Here is a 23,765-nt window from a genome sequence, read left to right on the forward strand (position 1 = left end):
CGGTAAAAAAAACAGCTGTCGGAATCCGTTCCCCCTCTCCCATTATGAGAGGTGTTGATGTAATGGCTTAAAAAATGCTGATTTTATTTTTGTGTGTGGATGGAGCTTAACTTGCATCAGTTTAAATAATATATTTTTTTGCCTTTTATTATGATAGGACAGTATACTATCAAGAAAGTTCGACGAAACGGGACTTGAACTCGGGTTGCCCAAAGCAAAAATAAAAATATTGTCAGGGCACTGACCACTTGGCTATTGGGCTGTGTAACTAACTGATATTAGAACCTCATTGTGTAAGAAACATAGGGGGAACAGAATTCGACGGCAAAAAAAACAGCTGTCGGAATCCGTTCCCCCACTCCCATTATGAGAGATGTTGATGTAATGGCTTAAAAATGCTGATTTTATTTTTGTTTGTGGATGGAGCTTAACTTGCATCAGTTTAAAGAATATATTTGTTTGCCTTTTATTATGATAGGACAGTATACTATCAAGAAAGTTTGACGAAACGGGACTTGAACTCGGGTCGCCCAAAGCTAAAAAAAAGATTGCTAGGGCACTGACCACTTGGCCATTGGGCTGTGTAAGTAGCTGTAAAGTGATAAATATTATAACCTCATTGTGTAAGAAACATAGTGGGAACAGAATTCGACGGCAAAAAAAACAGCTGTCGGAATCCGTTCCCCCTCTCACATTATGAGAGATGTTGATGTAATGGCTTAAAAATGCTGATTTTATTTTTGTTTGTGGATGGAGCTTAACTTGCATCAGTTTAAAGAATATATTTGTTTGCCTTTTATTATGATAGGACAGTATACTATCAAGAAAGTTTGACGAAACGGGACTTGAACTCGGGTCGCCCAAAGCTAAAAAAAAGATTGCTAGGGCACTAACCACTTGGCCAATGGGCTGTGTAAGTAGCTGTAAAGTGATAAATATTAGAACCTCATTGTGTAAGAAACATAGGGGGAACAGAATTCGACGGCAAAAAAACCAGCTGTCGGAATCCGTTCCCCCTCTCACATTATGAGAGATGTTGATGTAATGGCTTAAAAATGCTGATTTTATTTTTGTTTGTGGATGGAGCTTAACTTGCATCAGTTTAAAGAATATATTTGTTTGCCTTTTATTATGATAGGACAGTATACTATCAAGAAAGTTTGACGAAACGGGACTTGAACTCGGGTCGCCCAAAGCTAAAAAAAAGATTGCCAGGGCACTGACCACTTGGCTATTGGGCTGTGTAATTAGCTGTAAAGTGATAAATATTAGAACCTCATTGTGTAAGAAACATAGGGGGAACAGAATTCGACGGTAAAAAAAACAGCTGTCGGAATCCGTTCCCCCTCTCCCATTATGAGAGGTGTTGATGTAATGGCTTAAAAAATGCTGATTTTATTTTTGTGTGTGGATGGAGCTTAACTTGCATCAGTTTAAATAATATTTTTTTTTGCCTTTTATTATGATACGACAGTATACTATCAAGAAAGTTTGACGAAACGGGACTTGAACTCGGGTCGCCCAAAGCTAAAAAAAAATTGCCAGGGCACTGACCACTTGGCCATTGAGCTGTGTAAGTAGCTGTAAAGTGATAAATATTATAACCTCATTGTGTAAGAAACATAGGGGGAACAGAATTCGACGGCAAAAAAACAGCTGTCGGAATCCGTTCCCCCACTCCCATTATGAGAGATGTTGATGTAATGGCTTAAAAATGCTGATTTTATTTTTGTTTGTGGATGGAGCTTAACTTGGATCAGTTTAAAGAATATATTTGTTTGCCTTTTATTATGATAGGACAGTATACTATCAAGAAAGTTTGACGAAACGGGACTTGAACTCGGGTCGCCCAAAGCTAAAAAAAAGATTGCCAGGGCACTGATCACTTGGCTATTGGGCTGTGTAATTACCTGTAAAGTGATAATTATTAGAACCTCATTGTGTAAGAAACATAGGGGGAACAGAATTCGACGGCAAAAAGAACAGCTGTCGGAATCCGTTCCCCCTCTCACATTATGAATGATGTTGATGTAATGGCTTAAAAATGCTGATTTTATTTTTGTTTGTGGATGGAGCTTAACTTGCATCAGTTTAAAGAATATATTTGTTTGCCTTTTATTATGATAGGACAGTATACTATCAAGAAAGTTTGACGAAACGGGACTAGAACTCAGGTCGCCCAAAGCTAAAAATAAGATTGCCAGGGTACTGACCACTTGGCTATTGAGCTGTGTAAACACAGTAAAGTGATAAATATTATAACCTCATTGTGTAAGAAACATAGGGGGAACAGAATTCGAAAGCAAAAAAAAAACAGCTGTCGGAATCCGTTCCCCCTCTCCCATTATGAGAGGTGTTGATGTAATGGCTTAAAAAATGCTGATTTTATTTTTGTGTGTGGATGGAGCTTAACTTGCATCAGTTTAAATAATATATTTTTTTGCCTTTTATTATGATAGGACAGTATACTATCAAGAAAGTTTGACGAAACGGGACTTGAACTCGGGTTGCCCAAAGCTAAAAAAAAATATTGTCAGGGCACTGACCACTTAGCTATTGGGCTGTGTAACTAACTGATATTAGAACCTCATTGTGTAAGAAACATAGGGGGAACAGAATTCGACGGCAAAAAAAACAGCTGTCGGAATCCGTTCCCCCACTCCCATTATGAGAGATGTTGATGTAATGGCTTAAAAATGCTGATTTTATTTTTGTTTGTGGATGGAGCTTAACTTGCATCAGTTTAAAGAATATATTTGTTTGCCTTTTATTATGATAGGACAGTATACTATCAAGAAAGTTTGACGAAACGGTACTTGAACTCGGGTCGCCCAAAGCTAAAAAAAAATTGCCAGGGCACTGACCACTTGGCCATTGGGCTGTGTAAGTAGCTGTAAAGTGATAAATATTATAACCTCATTGTGTAAGAAACATAGGGGGAACAGAATTCGACGGCAAAAAAAACAGCTGTCGGAATCCGTTCCCCCTCTCACATTATGAGAGATGTTGATGTAATGGCTTAAAAATGCTGATTTTATTTTTGTTTGTGGATGGAGCTTAACTTGCATCAGTTTAAAGAATATATTTGTTTGCCTTTTATTATGATAGGACAGTATACTATCAAGAAAGTTTGACGAAACGGGACTTGAACTCGGGTCGCCCAAAGCTAAAAAAAAGATTGCCAGGGCACTGACCACTTGGCTATTGGGCTGTGTAATTAGCTGTAAAGTGATAAATATTAGAACCTCATTGTGTAAGAAACATAGGGGGAACAGAATTCGACGGTAAAAAAAACAGCTGTCGGAATCCGTTCCCCCTCTCCCATTATGAGAGGTGTTGATGTAATGGCTTAAAAAATGCTGATTTTATTTTTGTGTGTGGATGGAGCTTAACTTGCATCAGTTTAAATAATATATTTTTTTGCCTTTTATTATGATAGGACAGTATACTATCAAGAAAGTTTGACTAAACGGGACTTGAACTCGGGTTGCCCAAAGCTAAAAAAAAAATTTTGTCAGGGCACTGACCACTTGGCTATTGGGCTGTGTAACTAACTGATATTAGAACCTCATTGTGTAAGAAACATAGGGGGAACAGAATTCGACGGCAAAAAAAACAGCTGTCGGAATCCGTTCCCCCACTCCCATTATGAGAGATGTTGATGTAATGGCTTAAAAATGCTGATTTTATTTTTGTTTGTGGATGGAGCTTAACTTGCATCAGTTTAAAGAATATATTTGTTTGCCTTTTATTATGATAGGACAGTATACTATCAAGAAAGTTTGACGAAACGGGACTTGAACTCGGGTCGCCCAAAGCTAAAAAAAAATTGCCAGGGCACTGACCACTTGGCCATTGGGCTGTGTAAGTAGCTGTAAAGTGATAAATATTATAACCTCATTGTGTAAGAAACATAGGGGGAACAGAATTCGACGGCAAAAAAAACAGCTGTCGGAATCCGTTCCCCCTCTCACATTATGAGAGATGTTGATGTAATGGCTTAAAAATGCTGATTTTATTTTTGTTTGTGGATGGAGCTTAACTTGCATCAGTTTAAAGAATATATTTGTTTGCCTTTTATTATGATAGGACAGTATACTATCAAGAAAGTTTGACGAAACGGGACTTGAACTCGGGTCGCCCAAAGCTAAAAAAAAGATTGCCAGGGCACTGACCACTTGGCTATTGGGCTGTGTAATTAGCTGTAAAGTGATAAATATTAGAACCTCATTGTGTAAGAAACATAGGGGGAACAGAATTCGACGGTAAAAAAAACAGCTGTCGGAATCCGTTCCCCCTCTCCCATTATGAGAGGTGTTGATGTAATGGCTTAAAAAATGCTGATTTTATTTTTGTGTGTGGATGGAGCTTAACTTGCATCAGTTTAAAGAATATATTTTTTTGCCTTTTATTATGATAGGACAGTATACTATCAAGAAAGTTTGACGAAACGGGACTTGAACTCGGGTCGCCCAAAGCTAAAAAAAAATTGCCAGGGCACTGACCACTTGGCCATTGGGCTGTGTAAGTAGCTGTAAAGTGATAAATATTAGAACCTCATTGTGTAAGAAACATAGGGGGAACAGAATTCGACGGCAAAAAAAACAGCTGTCGGAATCCATTCCCCCTCTCACATTATGAGAGATGTTGATGTAATGGCTTAAAAATGCTGATTTTATTTTTGTTTGTGGATGGAGCTTAACTTGCATCAGTTTAAAGAATATATTTGTTTGCCTTTTATTATGATAGGACAGTATACTATCAAGAAAGTTTGACGAAACGGGACTTGAACTCGGGTCGCCCAAAGCTAAAAAAAAGATTGCCAGGGCACTGACCACTTGGCTATTGGGCTGTGTAATTAGCTGTAAAGTGATAAATATTAGAACCTCATTGTGTAAGAAACATAGGGGGAACACAATTCGACGGTAAAAAAAACAGCTGTCGGAATCCGTTCCCCCTCTCCCATTATGAGAGGTGTTGATGTAATGGCTTAAAAAATGCTGATTTTATTTTTGTGTGTGGATGGAGCTTAACTTGCATCAGTTTAAAGAATATATTTTTTTGCCTTTTATTATGATAGGACAGTATACTATCAAGAAAGTTTGACGAAACGGGACTTGAACTTGGGTTGCCCAAAGCTAAAAAAAAAAAATTGTCAGGGCACTGACCACTTGGCTATTGGGCTGTGTAACTAACTGATATTAGAACCTCATTGTGTAAGAAACATAGGGGGAACAGAATTCGACGGCAAAAAAAACAGCTGTCGGAATCCGTTCCCCCACTCCCATTATGAGAGATGTTGATGTAATGGCTTAAAAATGCTGATTTTATTTTTGTTTGTGGATGGAGCTTAACTTGCATCAGTTTAAAGAATATACTTGTTTGCCTTTTATTATGATAGGACAGTATACTATCAAGAAAGTTTGACGAAACGGGACTTGAACTCGGGTCGCCCAAAGCTAAAAAAAGATTGCCAGGGCACTGACCACTTGGCTATTGGGCTGTGTAATTAACTGTAAAGTGATAAATTTTAGAACCTCATTGTGTAAGAAACATAGGGGAAACAGAATTCGACGGCAAAAAAAACAGCTGTCGGAATCCGTTCCCCCTCTCACATTATGAGAGATGTTGATGTAATGGCTTAAAAATGCTGATTTTATTTTTGTTTGTGGATGGAGCTTAACTTGCATCAGTTTAAAGAATATATTTTTTTGCCTTTTATTATGATAGGACAGTATACTATCAAGAAAATTTGACGAAACGGGACTTGAACTCGGGTCGCCCAAAGCTAAAAAAAAGATTGCCAGGGCACTGACCACTTGGCTATTGGGCTGTGTAATTTGCTGTAAAGTGATAAATATTAGAACCTCATTGTGTAAGAAACATAGAGGGAACAGAATTCGACGGTAAAAAAAACAGCTGTCGGAATCCGTTCCCCCTCTCCCATTATGAGAGGTGTTGATGTAATGGCTTAAAAAATGCTGATTTTATTTTTGTGTGTGGATGGAGCTTAACTTGCATCAGTTTAAAGAATATATTTTTTTGCCTTTTATTATGATAGGACAGTATACTATCAAGAAAGTTTGACGAAACGGGACTTGAACTTGGGTTGCCCAAAGCTAAAAAAAAAAAATTGTCAGGGCACTGACCACTTGGCTATTGGGCTGTGTAACTAACTGATATTAGAACCTCATTGTGTAAGAAACATAGGGGGAACAGAATTCGACGGCAAAAAAAACAGCTGTCGGAATCCGTTCCCCCACTCCCATTATGAGAGATGTTGATGTAATGGCTTAAAAATGCTGATTTTATTTTTGTTTGTGGATGGAGCTTAACTTGCATCAGTTTAAAGAATATACTTGTTTGCCTTTTATTATGATAGGACAGTATACTATCAAGAAAGTTTGACGAAACGGGACTTGAACTCGGGTCGCCCAAAGCTAAAAAAAGATTGCCAGGGCACTGACCACTTGGCTATTGGGCTGTGTAATTAACTGTAAAGTGATAAATTTTAGAACCTCATTGTGTAAGAAACATAGGGGAAACAGAATTCGACGGCAAAAAAAACAGCTGTCGGAATCCGTTCCCCCTCTCACATTATGAGAGATGTTGATGTAATGGCTTAAAAATGCTGATTTTATTTTTGTTTGTGGATGGAGCTTAACTTGCATCAGTTTAAAGAATATATTTTTTTGCCTTTTATCATGATAGGACAGTATACTATCAAGAAAGTTTGATGAAACGGGACTTGAACTCGGGTTGCCCAAAGCTAAAAAAAAAATAATGTCAGGGCACTGACCACTTGGCTATTGGGCTGTGTAACTAACAGATATTAGAACCTCATTGTGTAAGAAACATAGGGGGAACACAATTCGACGGCGAAAAAAAACAGCTGTCGGAATCCGTTCCCCCTCTCACATTATGAGAGATGTTGATGTAATGGCTTAAAAATGCTGATTTTATTTTTGTTTGTGGATGGAGCTTAACTTGCATCAGTTTAAAGAATATATTTTTTTGCCTTTTATTATGATAGGACAGTATACTATCAAGAAAGTTTGACGAAACGGGACTTGAACTCGGGTCGCCCAAAGCTAAAAAAAAAGATTGCCAGGGCACTGACCACTTGGCTATTGGGCTGTGTATTTTGCTGTAAAGTGATAAATATTAGAACCTCATTGTGTAAGAAACATAGGGGGAACACAATTCGACGGCAAAAAAAACAGCTGTCGGAATCCGTTCCCCCTCTCACATTATGAGAGATGTTGATGTAATGGCTTAAAAATGCTGATTTTATTTTTGTTTGTGGATGGAGCTTAACTTGCATCAGTTTAAAGAATATATTTTTTTGCCTTTTATTATGATAGGACAGTATACTATCAAGAAAATTTGACGAAACGGGACTTGAACTCGGGTCGCCCAAAGCTAAAAAAAAGATTGCCAGGGCACTGACCACTTGGCTATTGGGCTGTGTAATTTGCTGTAAAGTGATAAATATTAGAACCTCATTGTGTAAGAAACATAGAGGGAACAGAATTCGACGGTAAAAAAAACAGCTGTCGGAATCCGTTCCCCCTCTCCCATTATGAGAGGTGTTGATGTAATGGCTTAAAAAATGCTGATTTTATTTTTGTGTGTGGATGGAGCTTAACTTGCATCAGTTTAAAGAATATATTTGTTTGCCTTTTATTATGATAGGAGTAGGACAGTATACTATCAAGAAAGTTTGACGAAACGGGACTTGAACTCGGGTCGCCCAAAGCTAAAAAAAAGATTGCCAGGAAACTGACCACTTGGTTATTGGGCTGTGTAATTAGTTGTAAAGTGATAAATATTAGAACCTCATTGTGTAAGAAACATAGGGGGAACAGAATTCGACGGTAAAAAAAACAGCTGTCGGAATCCGTCCCCCCTCTCCCATAATGAGAGGTGTTGATGTAATGGCTTAAAAATGCTGATTTTATTTTTGTTTGTGGACGGAGCTTAACTTGCATCAGTTTAAAGAATATATTTGTTTGCCTTTTATTATGATAGGACAGTATACTATCAAGAAAGTTTGACGAAACGGGACTTGAACACGGGTCGCCCAAAGCTAAAAAAAAATTGCCCCTGCACTGACCAATTGGCTATTGGGCTGTGTAATTAGCTGTAAAGTGATAAATATTAGAACCTCATTGTGTAAGAAACATAGGGGGAACAGAATTCGACGGTAAAAAAAACAGCTGTCGGAATCCGTTCCCCCTCTCCCATTATGAGAGGTGTTGATGTAATGGCTTAAAAAATGCTGATTTTATTTTTGTGTGTGGATGGAGCTTAACTTGCATAAGTTTAAAGAATATATTTTTTTGCCTTTTATTATGATAGGACAGTATACTATCAAGAAAGTTTGACGAAACGGGACTTGAACTTGGGTTGCCCAAAGCTAAAAAAAAAAAAATTGTCAGGGCACTGACCACTTGGCTATTGGGCTGTGTAACTAACTGATATTAGAACCTCATTGTGTAAGAAACATAGGGGGAACAGAATTCGACGGCAAAAAAAACAGCTGTCGGAATCCGTTCCCCCTCTCACATTATGAGAGATGTTGATGTAATGGCTTAAAAATGCTGATTTTATTTTTGTTTGTGGATGGAGCTTAACTTGCATCAGTTTAAAGAATATATTTGTTTGCCTTTTATTATGATAGGACAGTATACTATCAAGAAAGTTTGACGAAACGGGACTTGAACTCGGGTCGCCCAAAGCTAAAAAAAAGATTGCCAGGGCACTGACCACTTGGCTATTGGGCTGTGTAATTAGCTGTAAAGTGATAAATATTAGAACCTCATTGTGTAAGAAACATAGGGGGAACAGAATTCGACAGTAAAAAAAAACAGCTGTGGGAATCCGTTCCCCCTCTCCCATTATGAGAGGTGTTGATGTAATGGCTTAAAAAATGCTGATTTTATTTTTGTGTGTGGATGGAGCTTAACTTGCATCAGTTTAAAGAATATATTTGTTTGCCTTTTATTATGATAGGACAGTATACTATCAAGAAAGTTTGATAAAACGGGACTTGAACTCGGGTCGCCCAAAGCTAAAAAAAAGATTGCCCGGGCACTGACCACTTGGCTATTGGGCTGTGTAATTAGCTGTAAAGTGATAAATATTAGAACCTCATTGTGTAAGAAACATAGGGGGAACAGAATTCGACGGTAAAAAAAACAGCTGTCGGAATCCATTCCCCCTCTCCCATTATGAGAGGTGTTGATGTAATGGCTTAAAAAATGCTGATTTTATTTTTGTGTGTGGATGGAGCTTAACTTGCATCAGTTTAAAGAATATATTTTTTTGCCTTTTATTATGATAGGACAGTATACCATCAAGAAAGTTTGACGAAACGGGACTAGAACTCGGGTCGCCCAAAGCTAAAAAAAAGATTGCCAGGGTACTGACCACTTGGCTCTTGGGCTGTGTAATTAGCTGTAAAGTGATAAATATTAGAACCTCATTGTGTAAGAAACATAGGGGGAACAGAATTCGACGAAAAAAAAAAAACAGCTGTCGGAATCCGTTCCCCCTCTCCCATTATGAGAGGTGTTGATGTAATGGCTTAAAAAATGCTGATTTTATTTTTGTGTGTGGATGGAGCTTAACTTGCATCAGTTTAAAGAATATATTTGTTTGCCTTTTATTATGATAGGACAGTATACCATCAAGAAAGTTTGACGAAACGGGACTTGAACTCGGGTCGCCCAAAGCTAAAAAAAGATTGCCAGGGCACTGACCACTTGGCTATTGGGCTGTGTAATTAGCTTCAAAGTGATAAATATTAGAACCTCATTGTGTAAGAAACATAGGGGGAACAGAATTCGACGGCAAAAAAAACAGCTGTCGGAATCCGTTCCCCCACTCCCATTATGAGAGATGTTGATGCAATGGCTTAAAAATGCTGATTTTATTTTTGTGTGTGGATGGAGCTTAACTTGCATCAGTTTAAAGAATATATTTTTTTGCCTTTTATTATGATAGGACAGTATACTATCAAGAAAGTTTAACGAAACGGGACTTGAACTCGGGTTGCCCAAAGCTAAAAAAAAAATATTGTCAGGGCACTGACCACTCGGCTATTGGGCTGTGTAACTAACTGATATTAGAACCTCATTGTGTAAGAAACATAGGGGGAACAGAATTCGACGGCAAAAAAAAACAGCTGTCGGGATCCGTTCCCCCACTCCCATTATAAGAGATGTTGATGTAATGGCTTAAAAATGCTGATTTTATTTTTGTTTGTGGATGGAGCTTAACTTGCATCAGTTTAAAGAATATATTTGTTTGCCTTTTATTATAATAGGACAGTATACTATCAAGAAAGTTTGACGAAACGGGACTTGAACTCGCGTTGCCCAAAGCTAAAAAAAAATTGCCCAGGCACTGACCACTTGGCTATTGGGCTGTGTAATTAACTGTAAAGTGATAAATTTTAGAACCTCATTGTGTAAGAAACATAGGGGGAACAGAATTCGACGGCAAAAAAAACAGCTGTCGGGATCCGTTCCCCCACTCCCATTATGAGAGATGTTGATGTAATGGCTTAAAAATGCTGATTTTACTTTTGTTTGTGGATGGAGCTTAACTTGCATCAGTTTAAAGAATATATTTGTTTGCCTTTTATTATGATAGGACAGTATACTATCAAGAAAGTTTGATTAAACGGGACTTGAACTCGGGTCGCCCAAAGCTAAAAAAAAGATTGCCCGGGCACTGACCACTTGGCTATTGGGCTGTGTAATTAGCTGTAAAGTGATAAATATTAGAACCTCATTGTGTAAGAAACATAGGGGGAACAGAATTCGACGGTAAAAAAAACAGCTGTCGGAATCCGTTCCCCCTCTCCCATTATGAGAGGTGTTGATGTAATGGCTTAAAAAATGCTGATTTTATTTTTGTGTGTGGATGGAGCTTAACTTGCATCAGTTTAAAGAATATATTTTTTTGCCTTTTATTATGATAGGACAGTATACCATCAAGAAAGTTTGACGAAACGGGACTAGAACTCGGGTCGCCCAAAGCTAAAAAAAAGATTGCCAGGGTACTGACCACTTGGCTATTGGGCTGTGTAATTTGCTGTAAAGTGATAAATATTAGAACCTCATTGTGTAAGAAACATAGGGGGAACACAATTCGACGGCAAAAAAAAACAGCTGTCGGAATCCGTTCCCCCTCTCACATTATGAGAGATGTTGATGTAATGGCTTAAAAATGCTGATTTTATTTTTGTTTGTGGATGGAGCTTAACTTGCATCAGTTTAAAGAATATATTTTTTTGCCTTTTATTATGATAGGACAGTATACTATCAAGAAAGTTTGACGAAACGGGACTTGAACTCGGGTCGCCCAAAGCTAAAAAAAAAGATTGCCAGGGCACTGACCACTTGGCTATTGGGCTGTGTATTTTGCTGTAAAGTGATAAATATTAGAACCTCATTGTGTAAGAAACATAGGGGGAACACAATTCGACGGCAAAAAAAAAACAGCTGTCGGAATCCGTTCCCCCTCTCACATTATGAGAGATGTTGATGTAATGGCTTAAAAATGCTGATTTTATTTTTGTTTGTGGATGGAGCTTAACTTGCATCAGTTTAAAGAATATATTTTTTTGCCTTTTATTATGATAGGACAGTATACTATCAAGAAAATTTGACGAAACGGGACTTGAACTCGGGTCGCCCAAAGCTAAAAAAAAGATTGCCAGGGCACTGACCACTTGGCTATTGGGCTGTGTAATTTGCTGTAAAGTGATAAATATTATAACCTCATTGTGTAAGAAACATAGAGGGAACAGAATTCGACGGTAAAAAAAACAGCTGTCGGAATCCGTTCCCCCTCTCCCATTATGAGAGGTGTTGATGTAATGGCTTAAAAAATGCTGATTTTATTTTTGTGTGTGGATGGAGCTTAACTTGCATCAGTTTAAAGAATATATTTGTTTGCCTTTTATTATGATAGGAGTAGGACAGTATACTATCAAGAAAGTTTGACGAAACGGGACTTGAACTCGGGTCGCCCAAAGCTAAAAAAAAGATTGCCAGGAAACTGACCACTTGGTTATTGGGCTGTGTAATTAGTTGTAAAGTGATAAATATTAGAACCTCATTGTGTAAGAAACATAGGGGAACAGAATTCGACGGTAAAAAAAACAGCTGTCGGAATCCGTCCCCCCTCTCCCATAATGAGAGGTGTTGATGTAATGGCTTAAAAATGCTGATTTTATTTTTGTTTGTGGACGGAGCTTAACTTGCATCAGTTTAAAGAATATATTTGTTTGCCTTTTATTATGATAGGACAGTATACTATCAAGAAAGTTTGACGAAACGGGACTTGAACTCGGGTCGCCCAAAGCTAAAAAAAAATTGCCCCTGCACTGACCACTTGGCTATTGGGCTGTGTAATTAGCTGTAAAGTGATAAATATTAGAACCTCATTGTGTAAGAAACATAGGGGGAACAGAATTCGACGGTAAAAAAAACAGCTGTCGGAATCCGTTCCCCCTCTCCCATTATGAGAGGTGTTGATGTAATGGCTTAAAAAATGCTGATTTTATTTTTGTGTGTGGATGGAGCTTAACTTGCATCAGTTTAAAGAATATATTTGTTTGCCTTTTATTATGATAGGACAGTATACTATCAAGAAAGTTTGACGAAACGGGACTTGAACTCGGGTCACCCAAAGCTAAAAAAAGATTGCCAGGGCACTGACCACTTGGCTATTGGGCTGTGTAATTAGGTGTAAAGTGATACATATTAGAACCTCATTGTGTAAGAAACATAGGGGGAACAGAATTCGACGGTAAAAAAAACAGCTGTCGGAATCCGTCCCCCCTCTCCCATTATGAGAGGTGTTGATGTAATGGCTTAAAAATGCTGATTTTATTTTTGTTTGTGGACGGAGCTTAACTTGCATCAGTTTAAAGAATATATTTTTTTGCCTTTTATTATGATAGGACAGTATACTATCAAGAAAGTTTGACGAAACGGGACTTGAACTCGGGTCGCCCAAAGCTAAAAAAAAGATTGCCCGGGCACTGACCACTTGGCTATTGGGCTGTGTAATTAGCTGTAAAGTGATAAATATTAGAACCTCATTGTGTAAGAAACATAGGGGGAACAGAATTCGACGGCAAAAAAAAACAGCTGTCGGGATCCGTTCCCCCACTCCCATTATGAGAGATGTTGATGTAATGGCTTAAAAATGCTGATTTTATTTTTGTTTGTGGATGGAGCTTAAGTTGCATCAGTTTAAAGAATATATTTGTTTGCCTTTTATTATGATAGGACAGTATACTATCAAGAAAGTTTGACGAAACAGGACTTGAACTTGGGTTGCCCAAAGCTAAAAAAAAAATATTGTCAGGGCACTGACCACTTGGCTATTGGGCTGTGTAATTAACTGATATTAGAACCTCATTGTGTAAGAAACATAGGGGGAACAGAATTCGACGGCAAAAATAAAACAGCTGTCGGAATCCGTTCCCCCACTCACATTATGAGAGATGTTTATGTAATGGCTTAAAAATGCTGATTTTATTTTTGTTTGTGGATGGAGCTTAACTTGCATCAGTTTAAAGAATATACTTGTTTGCCTTTTATTATGATAGGACAGTATACTATCAAGAAAGTTTGACGAAACGGGACTTGAACTCGGGTCGCCCAAAGCTAAAAAAAGATTGCCAGGGCACTGACCACTTGGCTATTGGGCTGTGTAATTATCTGTAAAGTTATACATATTAGAACCTCATTGTGTAAGAAACATAGGGGGAACAGAATTCGACGGCAAAAAAAACAGCTGTCGGGATCCGTTCCCCCACTCCCATTATGAGAGATGTTGATGTAATGGCTTAAAAATGCTGATTTTATTTTTGTTTGTGGATGGAGCTTAACTTGCATCAGTTTAAAGAATATATTTGTTTGCCTTTTATTATGATAGGACAGTATACTATCAAGAAAGTTTGACGAAACGGGACTTGAACTCGGGTCGCCCAAAGCTAAAAAAAAGATTGCCCGGGCACTGACCACTTGGCTATTGGGCTGTGTAATTAGCTGTAAAGTGATAAATATTAGAACCTCATTGTGTAAGAAACATAGGGGGAACAGAATTCGACGGTAAAAAAAACAGCTGTCGGAATCCGTTCCCCCTCTCCCATTATGAGAGGTGTTGATGTAATGGCTTAAAAAATGCTGATTTTATTTTTGTGTGTGGATGGAGCTTAACTTGCATCAGTTTAAAGAATATATTTTTTTGCCTTTTATTATGATAGGACAGTATACTATCAAGAAAGTTTGACGAAACGGGACTTGAACTCGGGTTGCCCAAAGCTAAAGAAAAAAAATTTGTTAGGGCACTGACCACTTGGCTATTGGGCTGTGTAACTAACTGATATTAGAACCTCATTGTGTAAGAAACATAGGGGGAACAGAATTCGACGGCAAAAAAAACAGCTGTCGGGATCCGTTCCCCCACTCCCATTATGAGAGATGTTGATGTAATGGCTTAAAAATGCTGATTTTATTTTTGTTTGTGGATGGAGCTTAACTTGCATCAGTTTAAAGAATATATTTGTTTGCCTTTTATTATGATAGGACAGTATACTATCAAGAAAGTTTGACGAAACAGGACTTGAACTTGGGTTGCCCAAAGCTAAAAAAAAAATATTGTTAGGGCACTGACCACTTGGCTATTGGGCTGTGTAATTAGCTGTAAAGTGATACATATTAGAACCTCATTGTGTAAGAAACATAGGGGGAACAGAATTCGACGGCAAAAAAAACAGCTGTCGGAATCCGTTCCCCCTCTCACATTATGAGAGATGTTGATGTAATGGCTTAAAAATGCTGATTTTATTTTTGTTTGTGGATGGAGCTTAACTTGCATCAGTTTAAAGAATATATTTGTTTGCCTTTTATTATGATAGGACAGTATACTATCAAGAAAGTTTGACGAAACGGGACTTGAACTCGGGTCGCCCAAAGCTAAAAAAAGATCGCCAGGGTACTGACCACTTGGCTATTGGGCTGTGTAATTAACTGTAAAGTGATAAATATTAGAACCTCATTGTGTAAGAAACATAGGGGGAACAGAATTCGACGGTAAAAAAAACAGCTGTCGGAATCCGTTCCCCCTCTCCCATTTTGAGAGGTGTTGATGTAATGGCTTAAAAAATGCTGATTTTATTTTTGTTTGTGGATGGAGCTTAACTTGCATCAGTTTAAAGAATATATTTTTTTGCCTTTTATTATGATAGGACAGTATACTATCAAGAAAGTTTGACGAAACGGACTTGAACTCGGGTTGCCCAAAGCTAAAAAAAAAAATATTGTCAGTGCACTGACCACTTGGCTATTGGGCTGTGTAATTAGCTGTAAAGTGATAAATATTAGAACCTCATTGTGTAAGAAACATAGGGGGAACAGAATTCGACGGTAAAAAAAACAGCTGTCGGAATCCGTTCCCCCTCTCCCATTATGAGAGGTGTTGATGTAATGGCTTAAAAAATGCTGATTTTATTTTTGTGTGTGGATGGAGCTTAACTTGCATCAGTTTAAAGAATATATTTGTTTGCCTTTTATTATGATAGGACAGTATACTATCAAGAAAGTTTGACGAAACGGGACTTGAACTCGGGTCGCCCAAAGCTAAAAAAAGATCGCCAGGGCACTGACCACTTGGCTATTGGGCTGTGTAATTAACTGTAAAGTGATAAATATTAGAACCTCATTGTGTAAGAAACATAGGGGGACCAGAATTCGACGGTAAAAAAAACAGCTGTCGGAATCCGTTCCCCCTCTCCCATTATGAGAGGTGTTGATGTAATGGCTTAAAAAATGCTGATTTTATTTTTGTGTGTGGATGGAGCTTAACTTGCATCAGTTTGAAGAATATATTTTTTTGCCTTTTATTATGATAGGACAGTATACTATCAAGAAAGTTTGACGAAACGGGACTTGAACTCCGGTTGCCCAAAGCTAAAAAAAAAAATTGTCAGGGCACTGACCACTTGGCTATTGGGCTGTGTAACTAACTGATATTAGAACCTCATTGTGTAAGAAACATAGGGGGAACAGAATTCGACGGCACAAAAACAGCTGTCGGGATCCGTTCCCCCACTCCCATTATGAGAGATGTTGATGTAATGGCTTAAAAATGCTGATTTTATTTTTGTGTGTGGATGGAGCTTAACTTGCATCAGTTTAAAGAATATATTTTTTTGCCTTTTATTATGATAGGACAGTATACTATCAAGAAAGTTTGACGAAACGGGACTTGAACTCGGGTCGCCCAAAGCTAAAAAAAAGATTGCCCGGGCACTGACCACTTGGCTATTGGGCTGTGTAATTAGCTGTAAAGTGATAAATATTAGAACCTCATTGTGTAAGAAACATAGGGGGAACAGAATTCGACGAAAAAAAAAAACAGCTGTCGGAATCCCTTCCCCCTCTCCCATTATGAGAGGTGTTGATGTAATGGCTTAAAAAATGCTGATTTTATTTTTGTGTGTGGATGGAGCTTAACTTGCATCAGTTTAAAGAATATATTTTTTTGCCTTTTATTATGATAGGACAGTATACTATCAAGAAAGTTTGACGAAACGGGACTTGAACTCGGGTTGCCAAAAGCTAAAAAAAAAAAATTTGTTAGGGCACTGACCACTTGGCTATTGGGCTGTGTAACTAACTGCTATTAGAACCTCATTGTGTAAGAAACATAGGGGGAACAGAATTCGACGGCAAAAAAAACAGCTGTCGGGATCCGTTCCCCCACTCCCATTATGAGAGATGTTGATGTAATGGCTTAAAAATGCTGATTTTATTTTTGTTTGTGGATGGAGCTTAACTTGCATCAGTTTAAAGAATATACTTGTTTGCCTTTTATTATGATAGGACAGTATACTATCAAGAAAGTTTGACGAAACGGGACTTGAACTCGGGTCGCCCAAAGCTAAAAAAAGATTGCCAGGGCACTGACCACTTGGCTATTGGGCTGTTTCATTTGCTGTAAAGTGATAAATATTAGAACCTCATTGTGTAAGAAACATAGGGGGAACAGAATTCGACGAAAAAAAAAAACAGCTGTCGGAATCCGTTCCCCCTCTCCCATTATGAGAGGTGTTGATGTAATGGCTTAAAAAATGCTGATTTTATTTTTGTGTGTGGATGGAGCTTAACTTGCATCAGTTTAAAGAATATATTTGTTTGCCTTTTATTATGATAGGACAGTATACTATCAAGAAAGTTTGACGAAACGGGACTTGAACTCGGGTCACCCAAAGATAAAAAAAGATTTCCAGGGCACTGACCACTTGGCTATTGGGCTGTGTAATTAGGTGTAAAGTGATAAATATTAGAACCTCATTGTGTAAGAAACATAGGGGGAACAGAATTCGACGGTAAAAAAAACAGCTGTCGGAATCCGTCCCCCCTCTCCCATAATGAGAGGTGTTGATGTAATGGCTTAAAAATGCTGATTTTATTTTTGTGTGTGGATGGAGCTTAACTTGCATCAGTTTAAAGAATATATTTGTTTGCCTTTTATTATGATAGGACAGTATACTATCAAGAAAGTTTGACGAAACGGGACTTGAACTCGGGTTGCCCAAAGCTAAAAAAAAAATATTGTCAGGGCACTGACCACTTGGCTATTGGGCTGTGTAACTAACTGATATTAGAACCTCATTGTGTAAGAAACATAGGGGGAACAGAATTCGACGGCAAAAAAAACAGCTGTCGGGATCCGTTCCCCCACTCCCATTATGAGAGATGTTGATGTAATGGCTTAAAAATGCTGATTTTATTTTTGTTTGTGGATGGAGCTTAACTTGCATCAGTTTAAAGAATATATTTGTTTGCCTTTTATTATGATAGGACAGTATACTATCAAGAAAGTTTGACGAAACAGGACTTGAACTTGGGTTGCCCAAAGCTAAAAAAAAAATATTGTTAGGGCACTGACCACTTGGCTATTGGGCTGTGTAATTTGCTGTAAAGTGATAAATATTAGAACCTCATTGTGTAAGAAACATAGGGGGAACAGAATTCGACGAAAAAAAAAAACAGCTGTCGGAATCCGTTCCCCCTCTCCCATTATGAGAGGTGTTGATGTAATGGCTTAAAAAATGCTGATTTTATTTTTGTGTGTGGATGGAGCTTAACTTGCATCAGTTTAAAGAATATATTTGTTTGCCTTTTATTATGATAGGACAGTATACTATCAAGAAAGTTTGACGAAACGGGACTTGAACTCGGGTCACCCAAAGATAAAAAAAGATTTCCAGGGCACTGACCACTTGGCTATTGGGCTGTGTAATTAGGTGTAAAGTGATAAATATTAGAACCTCATTGTGTAAGAAACATAGGGGGAACAGAATTCGACGGTAAAAAAAACAGCTGTCGGAATCCGTCCCCCCTCTCCCATAATGAGAGGTGTTGATGTAATGGCTTAAAAATGCTGATTTTATTTTTGTGTGTGGATGGAGCTTAACTTGCATCAGTTTAAAGAATATATTTGTTTGCCTTTTATTATGATAGGACAGTATACTATCAAGAAAGTTTGACGAAACGGGACTTGAACTCGGGTTGCCCAAAGCTAAAAAAAAAATATTGTCAGGGCACTGACCACTTGGCTATTGGGCTGTGTAACTAACTGATATTAGAACCTCATTGTGTAAGAAACATAGGGGGAACAGAATTCGACGGCAAAAAAAACAGCTGTCGGGATCCGTTCCCCCACTCCCATTATGAGAGATGTTGATGTAATGGCTTAAAAATGCTGATTTTATTTTTGTTTGTAGATGGAGCTTAACTTGCATCAGTTTAAAGAATATATTTGTTTGCCTTTTATTATGATAGGACAGTATACTATCAAGAAAGTTTGACGAAACAGGACTTGAACTTGGGTTGCCCAAAGCTAAAAAAAAAATATTGTTAGGGCACTGACCACTTGGCTATTGGGCTGTGTAATTAGCTGTAAAGTGATACATATTAGAACCTCATTGTGTAAGAAACATAGGGGGAACAGAATTCGACGGCAAAAAAAACAGCTGTCGGAATCCGTTCCCCCTCTCACATTATGAGAGATGTTGATGTAATGGCTTAAAAATGCTGATTTTATTTTTGTTTGTGGATGGAGCTTAACTTGCATCAGTTTAAAGAATATATTTGTTTGCCTTTTATTATGATAGGACAGTATACTATCAAGAAAGTTTGACGAAACGGGACTTGAACTCGGGTCGCCCAAAGCTAAAAAAAGATCGCCAGGGTACTGACCACTTGGCTATTGGGCTGTGTAATTAACTGTAAAGTGATAAATATTAGAACCTCATTGTGTAAGAAACATAGGGGGAACAGAATTCGACGGTAAAAAAAACAGCTGTCGGAATCCGTTCCCCCTCTCCCATTTTGAGAGGTGTTGATGTAATGGCTTAAAAAATGCTGATTTTATTTTTGTTTGTGGATGGAGCTTAACTTGCATCAGTTTAAAGAATATATTTTTTTGCCTTTTATTATGATAGGACAGTATACTATCAAGAAAGTTTGACGAAACGGGACTTGAACTCGGGTTGCCCAAAGCTAAAAAAAAAATATTGTCAGGGCACTGACCACTTGGCTATTGGACTGTGTAATTAGCTGTAAAGTGATAAATATTAGAACCTCATTGTGTAAGAAACATAGGGGGAACAGAATTCGACGGCAAAAAAAACAGCTGTCGGAATCCGTTCCCCCTCTCACATTATGAGAGATGTTGATGTAATGGCTTAAAAATGCTGATTTTATTTTTGTTTGTGGATGGAGCTTAACTTGCATCAGTTTAAAGGATATATTTTTTTGCCTTTTATTATGATAGGACAGTATACTATCAAGAAAGTTTGACGAAACGGGACTTGAACTCGGGTCGCCCAAAGCTAAAAAAAAGATTGCCCGGGCACTGACCACTTGGCTATAGGGCTGTGTAATTAGCTGTAAAGTGATAAATATTAGAACCACATTGTGTAAGAAACATAGGGGGAACAGAATTCGACGGTAAAAAAAAACAGCTGTCGGAATCCGTTCCCCCTTTCCCATTATGAGAGGTGTTGATGTAATGGCTTAAAAAATGCTTTTATTTTTGTGTGTGGATGGAGCTTAACTTGCATCAGTTTAAAGAATATATTTGTTTGCCTTTTATTATGATAGGACAGTATACTATCAAGAAAGTTTGACGAAACGGGACTTGAACTCGGGTCGCCCAAAGCTAAAAAAAAGATTGCCCGGGCACTGACCACTTGGCTATTCGGCTGTGTAATTAGCTATAAAGTGATAAATATTAGAACCTCATTGTGTAAGAAACATAGGGGGAACAGAATTCGACGGCAAAAAAAACAGCTGTCGGAATCCGTTCCCCCTCTCCCATTATGAGAGGTGTTGATGTAATGGCTTAAAAAATGCTGATTTTATTTTTGTGTGTGGATGGAGCTTAACTTGCATCAGTTTGAAGAATATATTTTTTTGCCTTTTATTATGATAGGACAGTATACTATCAAGAAAGTTTGACGAAACGGGACTAGAACTCGGGTCGCCCAAAACTAAAAAAAGATTGCCAGGGTACTGACCACTTGGCTATTGGACTGTGTAATTAGCTGTAAAGTGCTAAATATTAGAACCTCATTGTGTAAGAAACATAGGGGGAACAGAATTTGACGGCAAAAAAAACAGCTGTCGGGATCCGTTCCCCCACTCCCATTATGAGAGATGTTGATTTAATGGCTTAAAAATGCTGATTTTATTTTTGTTTGTGGATGGAGCTTAACTTGCATCAGTTTAAAGAATATATTTGTTTGCCTTTTATTATGATAGGACAGTATACTATCAAGAAAGTTTGACGAAACGGGACTTGATCTCGGGTCGCCCAAAGCTAAAAAAAAGATTGCCCGGGCACTGACCACTTGGCTATTGGGCTGTGTAATTAGCTGTAAAGTGATAAATATTAGAACCTCATTGTGTAAGAAACATAGGGGGAACAGAATTCGAAGGCAAAAAAAACAGCTGTCGGGATCCGTTCCCCCACTCCCATTATGAGAGATGTTGATGTAATGGCTTAAAAATGCTGATTTTATTTTTGTTTGTGGATGGAGCTTAACTTGCATCAGTTTAAAGAATATATTTGTTTGCCTTTTATTATGATAGGACAGTATACTATCAAGAAAGTTTGACAAAACGGGACTTGATCTCGGGTCGTCCAAAGCTAAAAAAAAGATTGCCCGGGCATTGACCACTTGGCTATTGGGCTGTGTAATTAGCTGTAAAGTGATAAATATTAGAACCTCATTGTGTAAGAAACATAGGGGGAACAGAATTTGACGGTAAAAAAAAACAGCTGTCGGAATCCGTTCCCCCTCTCCCATTATGAGAGGTGTTGATGTAATGGCTTAGAAAATGCTGATTTTATTTTTGTGTGTGGATGGAGCTTAACTTGCATCAGTTTAAAGAATATATTTTTTTGCCTTTTATTATGATAGGACAGTATACTATCAAGAAAGTTTGACGAAACGGGACTTGAACTCGGGTTGCCCAAAGCTAAAAAAAAAATATTGTCAGGGCACTGACCACTTGGCTATTGGGCTGTGTAACTAACTGATATTAGAACCTCATTGTGTAAGAAACATAGGGGGAACAGAATTCGACGGCAAAAAAAACAGCTGTCGGGATCCGTTCCCCCACTCCCATTATGAGAGATGTTGATGTAATGGCTTAAAAATGCTGATTTTATTTATGTTTGTGGATGGAGCTTAACTTGCATCAGTTTAAAGAATATATTTGTTTGCCTTTTATTATGATAGGACAGTATACTATCAAGAAAGTTTGACGAAACGGGACTTGAACTCGGGTCGCCCAAAGCTAAAAAAAAGATTGCCAGGGCACTGACCACTTGGCTATTGGGCTGTGTAATTTGCTGTAAAGTGATAAATATTAGAACCTCATTGTGTAAGAAACATAGGGGGAACAGAATTCGACGGCAAAAAAAACAGCTGTCGGAATCCGTTCCCCCTCTCACATTATGAGAGATGTTGATGTAATGGCTTAAAAATGCTGATTTTATTTTTGTTTGTGGATGGAGCTTAACTTGCATCAGTTTAAAGAATATATTTTTTTGCCTTTTATTATGATAGGACAGTATACTATCAAGAAAGTTTGACGAAACGGGACTTGAACTCGGGTCGCCCAAAGCTAAAAAAACGATTGCCCGGGCACTGACCACTTGGCTATTGGGCTGTGTAATTAGCTGTAAAGTGATAAATATTAGAACCTCATTGTGTAAGAAACATAGGGGGAACAGAATTCGACGGTAAAAAAAACAGCTGTCGGAATCCGTTCCCCCTCTCCCATTATGAGAGGTGTTGATGTAATGGCTTAAAAAATGCTGATTTTATTTTTATGTGTGGATGGAGCTTAACTTGCATCAGTTTAAAGAATATATTTTTTTGCCTTTTATTATGATAGGACAGTATACTATCAAGAAAGTTGGACGAAACGGGACTAGAACTCGGGTCGCCCAAAACTAAAAAAGATTGCCAGGGTACTGACCACTTGGCCATTGGGCTGTGTAAGTAGCTGTAAAGTGATAAATATTAGAACCTCATTGTGTAAGAAACATAGGGGAACAGAATTTGACGGCAAAAAAAACAGCTGTCGGGATCCGTTCCCCCACTCCCATTATGAGAGATGTTGATGTAATGGCTTAAAAATGCTGATTTTATTTTTGTGTGTGGATGGAGCTTAACTTGCATCAGTTTAAAGGATATATTTTTTTGCCTTTTATTATGATAGGACAGTATACTATCAAGAAAGTTTGACGAAACGGGACTTGAACTCGGGTCGCCCAAAGCTAAAAAAAAGATTGCCCGGGCACTGACCACTTGGCTATAGGGCTGTGTAATTAGCTGTAAAGTGATAAATATTAGAACCACATTGTGTAAAAAACATAGGGGGAACAGAATTCGACGGCAAAAAAAACAGCTGTCGGAATCCGTTCCCCCTCTCACATTATGAGAGATGTTGATGTAATGGCTTAAAAATGCTGATTTTATTTTTGTTTGTGGATGGAGCTTAACTTGCATCAGTTTAAAGGATATATTTTTTTGCCTTTTATTATGATAGGACAGTATACTATCAAGAAAGTTTGACGAAACGGGACTTGAACTCGGGTCGCCCAAAGCTAAAAAAAAGATTGCCCGGGCACTGACCACTTGGCTATAGGGCTGTGTAATTAGCTGTAAAGTGATAAATATTAGAACCACATTGTGTAAAAAACATAGGGGGAACAGAATTCGACGGTAAAAAAAAAACAGCTGTCGGAATCCGTTCCCCCTCTCCCATTATGAGAGGTGTTGATGTAATGGCTTAAAAAATGCTGATTTTATTTTTGTGTGTGGATGGAGCTTAACTTGCATCAGTTTAAAGAATATATTTTTTTGCCTTTTATTATGATAGGACAGTATACTATCAAGAAAGTTTGACGAAACGGGACTTGAACTCCGGTTGCCCAAAGCTAAAAAAAAAAAATTGTCAGGGCACTGACCACTTGGCTATTGGGCTGTGTAACTAACTGATATTAGAACCTCATTGTGTAAGAAACATAGGGGGAACAGAATTCGACGGCAAAAAAAACAGCTGTCGGGATCCGTTCCCCCACTCCCATTATGAGAGATGTTGATGTAATGGCTTAAAAATGCTGATTTTATTTTTGTTTGTGGATGGAGC

Source organism: Scardinius erythrophthalmus, assembly GCF_964197995.2.
Source record: "Scardinius erythrophthalmus genome assembly, chromosome: 9".
Classification (NCBI taxonomy): domain Eukaryota; kingdom Metazoa; phylum Chordata; class Actinopteri; order Cypriniformes; family Leuciscidae; genus Scardinius; species Scardinius erythrophthalmus.